The sequence below is a fragment of the Trichosurus vulpecula genome, chromosome X, assembly GCF_011100635.1.
Source record: "Trichosurus vulpecula isolate mTriVul1 chromosome X, mTriVul1.pri, whole genome shotgun sequence".
Classification (NCBI taxonomy): Eukaryota; Metazoa; Chordata; class Mammalia; order Diprotodontia; family Phalangeridae; genus Trichosurus; species Trichosurus vulpecula.
Window position 1 is genome coordinate 36,728,008 of NC_050582.1, and position 12,286 is coordinate 36,740,293.

The 12,286-nt window shown below is 40.6% G+C and overlaps 2 pseudogenes; one reads left to right on the forward strand and one right to left on the reverse strand.

The window, feature by feature from the left end:
- The window catches only part of LOC118832502, a 7,268-nt pseudogene extending 6,214 nt beyond the window's left edge, over window positions 1–1,054 (forward strand).
- Window positions 1,055–1,504: 450 nt separating this feature from the next.
- On the reverse strand, window positions 1,505–5,662 carry LOC118832504 (annotated as a pseudogene).
- Between the last annotated feature and the right edge of the window lie 6,624 nt (window positions 5,663–12,286).

Here is a 12,286-nt window from a genome sequence, read left to right on the forward strand (position 1 = left end):
TATCAGTCATATGAGTCTTCTCAGGTTTTTCTGAAACCACCCTGCTTGTCATTTCTTGTAGCACAATAGTATTCCATCATATTCATATGCCATATAGCCATTCCCCAACTGATGGGCAAGACAGCAGTTTAAAAGAAATTGATGTGATTGCATTTATTTTTCAGCTAAGATTTTTTTAAAGGTATATGGAAGAGAGAAGTATATAGGTTACTGAAGACAAACATAAAAGATAGACATAGCCTTGTAAAAAATTGTATCTGGAAAACTAAACCTCAGAATAAGCTGAGGCTGATGGTAAATCTAACTATAGCAAAGGGAGTTTTAAAATTTATGTTGGGGGCAAGAGAAGGATCAAAGAAGAGATAGGACTATTGCTCAGGATGTCTGAGATAATGATAATGTATACAGAAAGAAGGCAAAACTACTCAACTTTTATTTTGCTTCTATTTTCTCTGGTAAAAAGAATGAACTTGGTGAACCGTGCAAGATGGAAGATGTGCTGGACTTCATGAGACCAGAGGTGAAGACTTCATCATGGACAAGGATGGGGACAAAAGTATTCACAAACTGAAGGAGAATGCCAAGAAACACAAGGGTCATGGCTTCAGCTCAGAGAAGGGGTCCCAGGTCCCAAATGTGGGAGGAATATGACAGCGTGGAGCAGGATGGAGATGAACCTGGGTCACAGTGCTCTGTGGAGGGTTGGATTCTCTTTGTGACTGGGGTCCATGAGGAGGCTGCCGAAAAAGACACACATGACAAGTTCCCAGAGTATGGGGAAATCAAGTACATCCACCTCAATCTGGACTGGTGCATAGGATACCTCAAAGGCCATGCACTAGTGGAATATGAAACCTACAAGGAGGGTCAAGCTGCCATGGAGGGACCCAATGGCCAAGATATGATGGGGCAAACAAAGGCAAAAGGAGAGGTGGTTGAAGATGGAGCAGAAGTCCAGATCAGAGACTTCACTGACCACTGCATTCTCTCCAGAGGATCAGTTTGCCTTCATCCAGCCTTGGAGGAAAGGGGCTGGGATGGGACTCTGACTTAATCTCCCACTTCCTTAAGGCTTTTTTTGCATTGTGAATAAACAGTTTAGTTTTCTACATGTGAGAGAATCAAACATGTGAGAGAATCAAACATATCAGGTAAAAAGCCAGAGAGGTAACCCAGGCTTTTTCTGACTCTTTAAGAGGTGAAAGCCCATTCTTCCACCTAAGGGAGTGAAATGTACTATAACATAAGGGAAATATCAAGGATATTCTCCCAAGTATTGAATTACTGAAGTCTAGAATGTTCTTATTCTTTCCCTTACTAGGGTTGGAAGAAGAATCTTCTCCACAAGGAGACTCATGTGCTGGCTATATTTTCTGTTTGTCTGGAGTAGGTGGTGAAGAGTGGGAGTGGCTAGAAGGATAAAGTAGGGATTCTGAAAAAATAGTTACTCTTTATTACTTTGTGGTTGGAGGCCTGGGGCTAGAATTAAGGATCTCAGCAAGAGTTACAGAGATGTTTCCTCCATTTTTCCTGTCTTCACACTACCCTCTGTGCTTGCTTCCAGCTGCCTAGGTGCCTGAACCACTTGTTGAAGGACTCTCCGAGAGCTCCTCCCCAGGGAAGAATCTGAGCCAAGTTCCTGGTGCCCTTTTCTGCAGCCAAGGATGAAGGCCCCATAGAGTAGGGGGTATAGGGGAGCATTGAGGAGGCCAAAGAGGAACAGAATGTGGCTGAGACTGGGAAGGACATTGCTTAGGATGCTGGAGAGAACCAATATCACAGGCCCAGCAGGTAGTAGGGTGTCCAACGAAGGTCAGCAGGACAAGTAGGGATAGATGAAGGGCCCCGAAGCCGAACCCCGGGGGCAATTCTCAAAGGAAAGAGGAAGAGCAAACTGACCAGCAGGGACCAGGGAGTCAGAGATGAATAATTGTCAATTCCCTTTCTAGGTACTAGGTGGGCATGAAGCAACCTGATGGAAAGAGGAAGATGGATAGACGTATATTGCAGTTTGAAGCTCACATATGAATACTATATTTTCTTGTACGCAAGCACAAACACACCTCATTGAGGGTATGAATCACCTTTCCAAATGGGGCTTAGGGAGGTGAGACATGCTGATCTCAGAGTATGGGGTATTGCTGCAGAATATAAAACTAACCAGCCCCACTCCTTTCCCCACCTCACCCTTTCTAACCCTTACCTATGGCCAAGGGAGATGGTGGTGAGTGACACATACCACCACCTGCTAAAACCCTGTGGACCTGGGTTTTAAAGAATAACCAGATATCATTAGGACTGTTTGGACTCTTACTGATTTCCCCCATATCAATGGGCTGGAGTTAAGGAGTACTGTAGTGATTAGGGTCTCACTAGAGGCTAAAGACTAGGAGATTTTCATGGTGAAAATTGGGGCTGAAGCTATGGATTGGGAAATGAGCATCAGGATCTAGGGATTGGAGTCTCACCATGTTCCCCCTTCCCTGTCCGGTGTCTGGATACCCTGAATACAATTAGGCCACTGCAGATTGCCATGGCCGTCAGAGGTATCAGTAAGAGCCCACAGAAGGTGAGATTACAGGCGACTTCTTGCCATTGGACCTTGAAGTTTTGTTTAGTGACACACTGAATGAAGGAGACTGTTCCAGACAGTATGAAACAGGAACAACTGGAGTGGGGTGGAGTATAAAACAAAGACTTCCACCTTCTTATGGAATAATATTCTCCACTACCACTCCCTTACTCCTGCCATATAGGGAGGCTGATATAGATAACGGTTAGGGCAATAGTATATCCATGATGCCAACCACAAAAAAAACTATAGCTGAAGCATAAACATCCACTTAAAGGCTTGTATGTCCACAAATATAGCTGAATTCTGTTTTAGCAAAACTTGACCATGTGAGGATTTTTTTTCTTTTAGCCACCTAGCCAATAACTCAAGGTGCTGCTGAGTGTGGACAAGATAAATTCTGTTCAAACAAGAAACACTGTATAAAGGGTGCTTTTCAGAAACCCACTTAAGCAGTGAATCTGTTCAACAAGATGTTCTTTGAGTAAGAGCTTGTGTATTTTAACTACTGAAAGCATTAATAAAAATTGACATAAAAAAGAATGAACTTTCCATAACCTGGTAAGTATATATTATAAAAATGTCTACCAGAGAGTTGAAACTCAAGATAAATGAAGAGACAATAAACAAGTACCTAGCTGCAACCAATGCATTCAAGTGATCAGATCTGTATGTACTACATCTGACAGTACTAAGAACTAACAGAATGGATGACTCCAGCACCTTCAGTGAGCTTTGAAAAATCATGGGGAGAGAGAGCAGTGTTACAGTAATAGAGACAGGCAAAAATCATGATTTTAAGTAAAGTTTAGCTATAAATTTCTTAAAATTATATTTAGGTAAGTTTTAGTTTCTTTAGTTTGAGTATGCAATCAATGCCTTTTATTACCAAAAATTCAATGTTAGCCTTAAAAAAAATCCCCAGGGTGTAAAACCTAATGAAAAGTGACAATGAGAAGCTGGACAGCATCCAGAAGAAGGCAATCCCAAAGTCCCATATCAATCAATCAATTATTAAACATTTATTAGGCATTTATTATGTGCCAGGCATCATGCTAAGTGCTGGGGATATGACTATGGAAAAAGAAAGACAGTCCCTGATCTCAAGGAGCTTCCAACTGAATACAAGAAGACAACACACCCAAAAAAGCTGAAAAATTGGGGAGGGGTGGGAGAAGAAGGTACCCAACACAAGATCATGGTAGAGAAGTCAGAGAATTCCCAAACGAGTATAGCCAGGTGAGAAATGAAGAGATATTTGAGCTGACCTCTTTCCTTAAACGGAGCTTTAGAGTTCAGGGCCCCACTCTCCAATCAGAGAGGCAGAGGGTAGTGATAAGGAAAAGTTGAAAGAATTGGTGATGTTTAGTTCACAGAAGACTCAAGGAACACATGATAACCATCTTCAAATATTTGAAGAACTGTCCTATAGACAGCTTGTTTTTTCTTGTCCTGGAGGGAAGAAGCAGGACCAATTGGGTAGAAACTGCAAAGAGACCAACTTAAGCTTGATGTCTTCCCAACAATTAAAGACATCCAAAAGTGGAATGGGCTCTCTCGGAATGTGGTTGTTTCTCTTTCCATGGAGTTTTTCAAGGAGAAGCTAAGTAGGGGAAAAGGGAATAAGAATTCATATAGCACCAGCTATATGCTAGGCACTACGCTAACTGCTTTACAAATATCATCTCATTTGATGCTTATAACGACCCTAGAGGTAGGTGCTATTACTACCCCAATGTCACAAATAAGGAAACGGAGGCAAACAGAAGTGACTTGCCCAAGGTCACATAGCTAATAGAGTCTGAGGTCGCATTTGAATTCAGGTCTTTCTGACTCTATCTAAGCTCAGTGCTCCATCCACTGCATCACCTAGTACTGTTTGTTGGAAATATTATAGTGGGGATTCTCTTAATCTAGATTGGACTAGATGGCCGCTGAGGTCTCTTCCAAGACTTAACTAATGTCAGTCTTCTAGAAGAAACAAATCAAGGATTTGTGGAGTTGGTCCCATTATATGCTCAAAGTAAAGAAGAAATCATGAAGACATTTGGGCCTTATGCCCCAAAATCTATTGCAGAGGATGAAGGAGAGAAATTACACAGAAAACTGGAAAAGATATTCCTAAGTCAACATATACGTGGTGAATTCAGTGCAAAAGTAAGCATAAGAGATGCCAGTGAATATGTTGAAATATATGGCTCAGTATAAAGAAATGAAGGAGATCGATAGCTCATAGATCACCTCTAAGTCTCACACTGGTATAGCTTAACTACTTTCTTCAAGAAGACTTGGAGGGCCCCAGATATGGACAGCAGCAAATATCACAATAAAAGATGAAACTTACTGCATTTGAAGAACCCTTCGGTGCTATGTTTCAAATGAAGGATAAAACAAGAAGACATGAATTTGCCAAAGGTGTTTCCCAATGTAAGGTCCCTGAGAATAAAGAATGTTTCATTTTTGCATTTCTGTCTCTAGAACCTAGTAGACATTTGGAAAAGGGTTATCATGGATTAAAATCACAGGATAACAGATCCAGAGTTGAAGAGACCTCAGAAGTTATCTAGCCTACTTCATTCTACATGAGGAAGCCAAGGCCCAATGAGGTTAAGTGACTTAGACTTGCTGATTAATGTCTGTATCAGTAAGGCAAGATATCACCACAATGTCCTACCCAGAATTCAAGTAGAAGACAGTTTCCCTGTGAATTGTGAAGTCCTCAAGCTCTTCATGTCTGTGGGTGATAGCATATTGATTCCATCAAACCCTTACAGTCTCCTCAATAAAATACATGTCAATTCAAAAGAGACTGGCTTATAACCGATTGAGCACATAACTAATGAGGAGCTTTGAAGATGAACAGGAATAAATGATGACATCAAGGAATTTTATATGAGAAAGAGAAGAAGGGCTGGTCGTGTGACAAGGGGGAGCTCTAACAGGTGGATAACCCAGGTACTCCATTGGTATCGTCAGGATGTCAGGAGAAAGTGAGGAAGGTGTCCAGAATGTTGAGATGCTGGGTGGATCCCTTGGGGCCAGCTTATGGGAGGACATGGACAAAAGTTGAACAGGATGAGCAGCAGGCATGGATGGGTCACCCTCTGCATCACTGGAGGGAATTCCCAAATGGATGACAGATCTATGTGAGAGTAAATGTAAAAGGTAGAGTAAGACCATGTTTTTTTTTTTCTTGGCAGCTAAGAAATACAGAAAACAAGCTTGTAGTTTTGGCTAAATGGTTGAAGTGATAGACTGGAAATACATTGGGATTTGCACCCTACCAACTACACTCCTATTTTTATAGGCAGCTAGACAATGTAGTAGATAGAGCATTCAGTTTGGCATCAGAGTTCTATGCCATCTGAGTTAGAATCCTTCCTTAGACACTTATAAGTTATGTGATTCTGGGCAAATCAATTAACCTCTTAGAGACTCAGTTTCCTCATTTGTAAAATGAAGGGATTGTACTCAAAGGCCTTTAAGATCCCTTCAAACTCTAACTCCATGATCTAATAATATTTATATAGCTTTTTAAGATTTATAAAAGGCACTTTACACAATCTTATATGATCCCCACAACCATTCTGTGACGTGAATAGGCATTATTATTATCATTTCTATTTTACAGATGAGGGAAGTCAGCCTAAAAATAATCATTTAAATGACTTATCCTTAGCCATGCAACTGATGGACGGGGAGGTAGAATTTGAACTTACATCTCATCTGGATTCACACAGGAGATTCACACAGGAAAAGCAAACTGGGTAAAGAATACCTATTGCCCAAATGACAGCTTGTCATTAGGCGGGCGGCCCACTGAGGAAGTCCTTCAGTGACTCAGTCTTGGACAGATGCTACAGATGAACAATATACTGGGTCTGGAAGTGAAAAAGAAAAGGGGACCGAGTTGGGTTTCATTTGGAAAATTGCACAGTGCTTTTCCACAATTCCAAGGTGCCCCTGATGTGAAACTTCATCACTCATTACCAATAATCTCCTGGCGATGCTACCTGTCTGTGAATTATGGAATCTCTGAGGAAGCAAAATTACAGGTAACTCAAAGAGCAAGGAAGACATGGTAGGAGTAAGCAGGCTATGGCATTTTGCCAACAATGACATTTTCGATAAGTAGCAGGAAAGACATCATCAGAAACACATATGAGTAGAAAAGAATTGAGCTGATCATACGGCAAAAGTGACGGATAATGCATGAACAGCCCAAGTTCTGCATTGGTATCCAGGGAACTTAAAAGACTACTTCTACCACACTGGATGGATTCTCTACAGAAGATTTATGAGAAAGGATAGGCAAGAATTGCACGGAGTGAGAAAGCATGGATGGATGGATGGTTATTTGTACCACTGCACGGAGTAGTCATACTGATGAGAGCAAAGACCTATCAAAGTACAGAAGCATATATGTTAAAGCTAGGTAGTATAGTAAATAGTTCTGGGCATAGAGTCAGGAAGACATGAGTTCAAATCTCGCTTCAGATACTTACTAGCCATGTGACCTTGGGCAAGTCACTTAACCTCTGTTTACCTTAGTGTCCTTAACTGTAAAATTGGGATCTTAATAGCACCTACCTCCCAGGGTGTATCAGGAGGGCCGAGTTTATAATCTCAAAGAAGATCATAAACATGTCTGAAAGGTTCGGAATCGCCGGATAGAAGAAACTCTCAAAGTAGAAGGCAGAAGAATCAAAACATTTATTTAGGCTCCACAGTAACCAACCCATGAACCAGAAGCCCCATTTTGATATGTTGGTCATAATCTTCCAGGCCCAATAGGTACGCCTTGAAAGAGTAACCAGGAGGCTACAGAGAAACATGATTGCGTAAAGCAAAATCATGTTTCCCCCTTGATGGTAATAAGATTACCCACTGGACTGAAGTCTTTGTTCAGCTTCCTCCCGTAGATCAGCTCTGCTGCTGGCAGCTCCTGCCTCAGCTGTGTCTGTTTCTGAAACTGAAGCTGCAACTGAAACTGACGATGTAACGGTCGTAACTGCCTCTGTAACGGTCGTTGTAACTGCCTCTGGCTCCAACCGGAAAAGGAAAGAGAGGAAGAAGAACTCTCCGAGCTGTCCTCTCCCCTCTTATAGGGTCTCTGACATCATCAAGCTCCGCCCAAATGACCAGGGCCGATTGGTTCTTGAGTTGGCCCCTCCCCCTAGGGTAGACCAGGTTCTGGAGCTAACACCTCCCCTCAGCCAGCCCCATGACTCCCCACACAGGAAGCCGTCTGCCTCCCGGCATGCTCCCCGGGCCTCCTGCCCCGGAAGAGCAAGCCACAGTGTCCAGAGGCTCAATGAGGCAAGCTGAGCCATTCAAAGAAAACAAAAGCCATTATGGCTACACAGGGTTGTTGCAAGAATCGAATGAGTTAAAATTTGCAAAGTGTTTAGCACAATGCCTGGATGCATGTATCTAGTGCCCTCCAACTTTATATAAATGTCAGCTATTTATATTCTCTCTCCTCCAGCTGAATGTAACATATTTGAGGGTATGGGCGATGCCATTTTATATTTTTTTTATTCCCAGCTCTAATCAGAGTGCTGTATACAGAGTATGTTCTTAATACATGTTTGATGAATTGAGCTGAATTTATAAGCTTGGAAAAATCTCACATAGAGGTGTTAATAATCACAAGAACTCATGTCCACATAGCTCTGTAAGGTTTCCATACTACTTTCACTGTAACAACTCTCTGAGGCAGGTAGAATAAATACTGTTATTGTCCATTTTGCAGATGAGCAAATTGAGGCTCAGGGTAAAGTGACTTGATCATGTTCACTTAGCTAGTAAGGGTCAGAACTGAGATATGAACTAAAGTCTTCCTGACTCCAAGTTCACTGCTCATTTCCCAACACTATACTGTCCCTGACAAGGACCGCTAGACTTATCATTGGACTTCCAGTTGAAACCTATATTTGTTGCTTCCTCCTATTAGAATGTGAACTCCTAGAGTGTAGGAACTGTCTTGCTTTTCATTTTGTGTCTCCAGCGCTTAGCACAGCTTATGCTGCCTGAGCTAACCCAGAAAAAAATCTGTCAACATTTAGCCAGGATTGGGAGGGTAGTGAGAGGCTACAAAGCTGTTTGACTGAAGAAAACCTGCAGATGGTTAAGAAGTCTCTTCCCCTCCCCTCCCTTTGTGTGAATCACAGCAGGTACCTGTATTCTCTTAGGTCCTTAGGCTTTCATTCTGCTTCTGGCTTCTTTCTCATCAAAGTTACCATTGTCCCCTCTGGGCAGGTTGGCAGGGCCCAGTCTTTGATCGGAGCCAGTGTACTAAGGTGATTACTGGAGTATGGCCACTATCTCCTTGGGAGTCTATCAATGCCTGAATGGGTTGGGAAGCATCTCCATCCTTGCTAGTGCAAAGGAAGTGACCACAGAAAAGGCTTTGGCTCCCCAGCACTCTGTAGGGTCCTGGGTTTCATTGGCCTTTTCCTTACCCCTACCTAATATTTATTCTTAAGTGAACACATCTCTCTTGCCCAAGGCTTCAATCATCATTCCATAGATTTCAAGCAGGAGTGATTGGAAGTCTGTGCTGAGAATGCCTCACTTGCTTTGAAGTAGTTAAGTGCTGAATCTTTGGGCTATGTTCTCATTGAAGTACGTAACAGAGCCTAAAACCATCGAGTTGTAGGGCTACAGCAGCTGGTTGGCAAAAGTTTGGAGTCAGCTGACATTTTATATCGTTAGACTAGTTTGTACCAATTAGGATCCCTGTTCCCAGAGAGTTCCTGAGATTTTCATACTACAGGTCTCTGTGGTTGTTTGTTATATAGGTCATCTGGCCCAAACCATAACTGAACAAGAATCCATTCTCTCTGCAACATCATGAAGTAGTGATTATTTTGGTTTCTACTTGAAGACCTCCACAAACAGGCAACTTGCTTAAGGTAGCCCACTTTTGGACATCTCTACTCCCAGTTAAGCAGAATAAATTCCCATGCCATATGATAACTTTCGAATGAAGATGACTACCACGTGCCATCTAAACCTGCCCTCTCTCATTCAGGGTAATCATTTCCAGTTTTTTTTTCTTTCTTAAAAATTTTTTTTATTATTCTTCTAATTAGTAAGTATTTACTTCACTAAATTAAGTGATAAAAACTCAGCTAAGAAATGTGCATAGAAAAACAAAATAAACTCCCACATTGACCATGTCCAAAAATGTTTGTCTCAATCTCCATTTTAAGTCCATAGCCTCTCAGGCAGGAGGTGGGTAGCATACATCATTTTCAGTTCTCTGGAATTGTGGCATATAATTACATTGATCAGAGTTTTAAAGTCTTAAAATTGCTTTTCTTTATAAGGTGGTAATTATATAAATCATTCTCCTCTCATATGATTTTTGTAGTTACTATGGTCAATTATACTTATACTTTTTCTAATATTGAACCAACCCTGCATTCTGGGTATAAAGCTTGCCTGGTCTAAGTGTTTAATTTGTGTGACATATTACTACAATCTCCTGGCTAATATTTAGTTTTTGCATCAATATTCACATTAAGAAATTGGTCTATAGTTTTCTTTTTCTGTTTTGACTCTCCCTAGTTTAGTTATCAGGATCATATTTGTGTCATAGAAGGAATTTGGTAGGACTCCTTTACCTATTTTTTCAAATAATTTATGTAGTATTAAAATTAATTGTTCTTTAAATGTGTGGTAGAATTCACTTGTAAATCCATCTGATTCTGGGGTTTTCTCATTAGGTAGTTCATTTCTGGCTTGATCAATTACTTTTTCTAAGATACGGCTATTTCATTATTTTATTTCTTGTTCCAGTAATCTGGGTAACATATATTTTTGTAAATATTAATATATTTCATCTAAATTGTCAGTTTCATTGGCATATAGTAGAGCAAAACACCTCCCAATAACTTTTTATTTCATCTTCACTGGTTGTGAATTCTCCTTTTTCATTTTCAATACTGGAAAAGGTAGTTTTCTTTTTTATAAAAAAAAACAAATTAGCCAATGGTTTTTCTATTTTATTGGTTTGGGTTTTTTCCCCCCAAAAACAGCTCCTGGGTATATTTATTAGTCTAATGATTTTTTTAACTTTCAATTTTGCTAAATTCTCCTTTCATTTTCAAATTTTCTATTTTGATGTTTAATTGGGGATTTTTAATTTATTGATTTTCTAATGTTCCAATTCATTGATCTTCTTTTAGAGACCTTAGAGAATTTTCCCCTAAGTACTGCTTTGACTGTATCCCACAAATTTTGGTATGTTTCCTATTTTTTCAGTTTTTTTTCTTTATCTTAATATTTCTTGTTGTTTCACGGAGTCATTGGCTCCTATTTGACCTACTCTAATTTTCAGCAATTTTGTTGCTTAAGTAAGGTTATATATCTCTAATCCCAAATTCTTAATTCCCTTTCCAATTATTTCTTTCAAAGCTCTCATTTCTTTTCCCTTTTTTCCTCTAATGTTCTCATTTTATTTATAAAAATATCTTAAGCCTTTAAAAAAAAACCTCTTGCTTCATCTCTTTTAGGAATCAGAGTTGAATTTGTGTCCAAGCTGTGTTTTTCTTTGAGGCTTGCCTCAAAGATGTTTTAGAATTATCCTCTTCTTCTTGATTTATGTCTCCATCATTCCTGTCATCATAATGATTCTTTACAGTAGGATTCTTTGTTTGTCTGTTTGCTTGTTTCTTTGTTTACTCATTCTTCCAGACTACTTCCTGACTTTAGACTTTGGGTTAGAGCTAGGCTCTGCGTATTTCTTGAGGCTATGTCTGGGTTGGTCCTTCTGATGCTTTCTTGGAGTATTATTAAGCATTATGTTACTCCAGGATCTTAGGGAGATAGCTGCAACATATCAGTGCTTGCAAAGTGGTAAGAGCCAGAACAAAGTCTAATCTCTATCATCCTGGTGTGAGATCTGCAAGTCCCTGACCTGGCAGTGGGTCTGAATAATGTCTGTGGGCTTGTCCCCGTTGGAGTTCCAGTAGACTGCTGTTGGAACCAGTTACTATCTGCCAGCTGGAAAGATATGCTGGTTTAGAGTGACAGAAATGCAGGCTATGTTTTGGTCTAGAATTCCTGGTCTGGTTATTCTACTATAGGCTTTAGACTGTCTGAAGCCTGGGACTAAGGTCCCAATCTGATTCTGGGGTCAGAACCATACACATGCTGCTTACTTCTGAATTTACTCCTTGTTCAGTACCCAGCCTAGGGCCTTTGGTCACTCCTCACCCTGGAAAACCACCCTTAGGTGTATGTCCCCTCCTCAGTTACCCTTGGATGTATGACTTGAAACTGGTGAGTGAACAACAAAGATGCTAGTTGGCACCTATTCCTGCACCTTGCCTAAGTTCAGGCCCTTCTATGCTGGATTTGGTACCTCTCCCTGCCTTGATGCATAATCTTTCTCTGTGGTAGAATGTTCTGCATTGCTCCTTCTATCTAGAGCCTGTCCCAATGACTGCAGACCTCTCTGTCTCCCTATGCCTACTTGGGCTAGAAAAATGACTTACTATGATTTTTTTTCTTGGATTTCCTAATCAGGACTTGGCCTGATCTCTTGATCTTTTCAGAGGAGTCATGGGATAGAGCTGGGTTATACTTCTTTCTGCATTATCTTGGCACTTCTCCTCCAGTGGATTATTTCCATCATTTCTTTGTCCTTTGGTTCTAACATATTTGGGCAGTTCTTGTTTATGATTTCTTGAAATATAATACTTA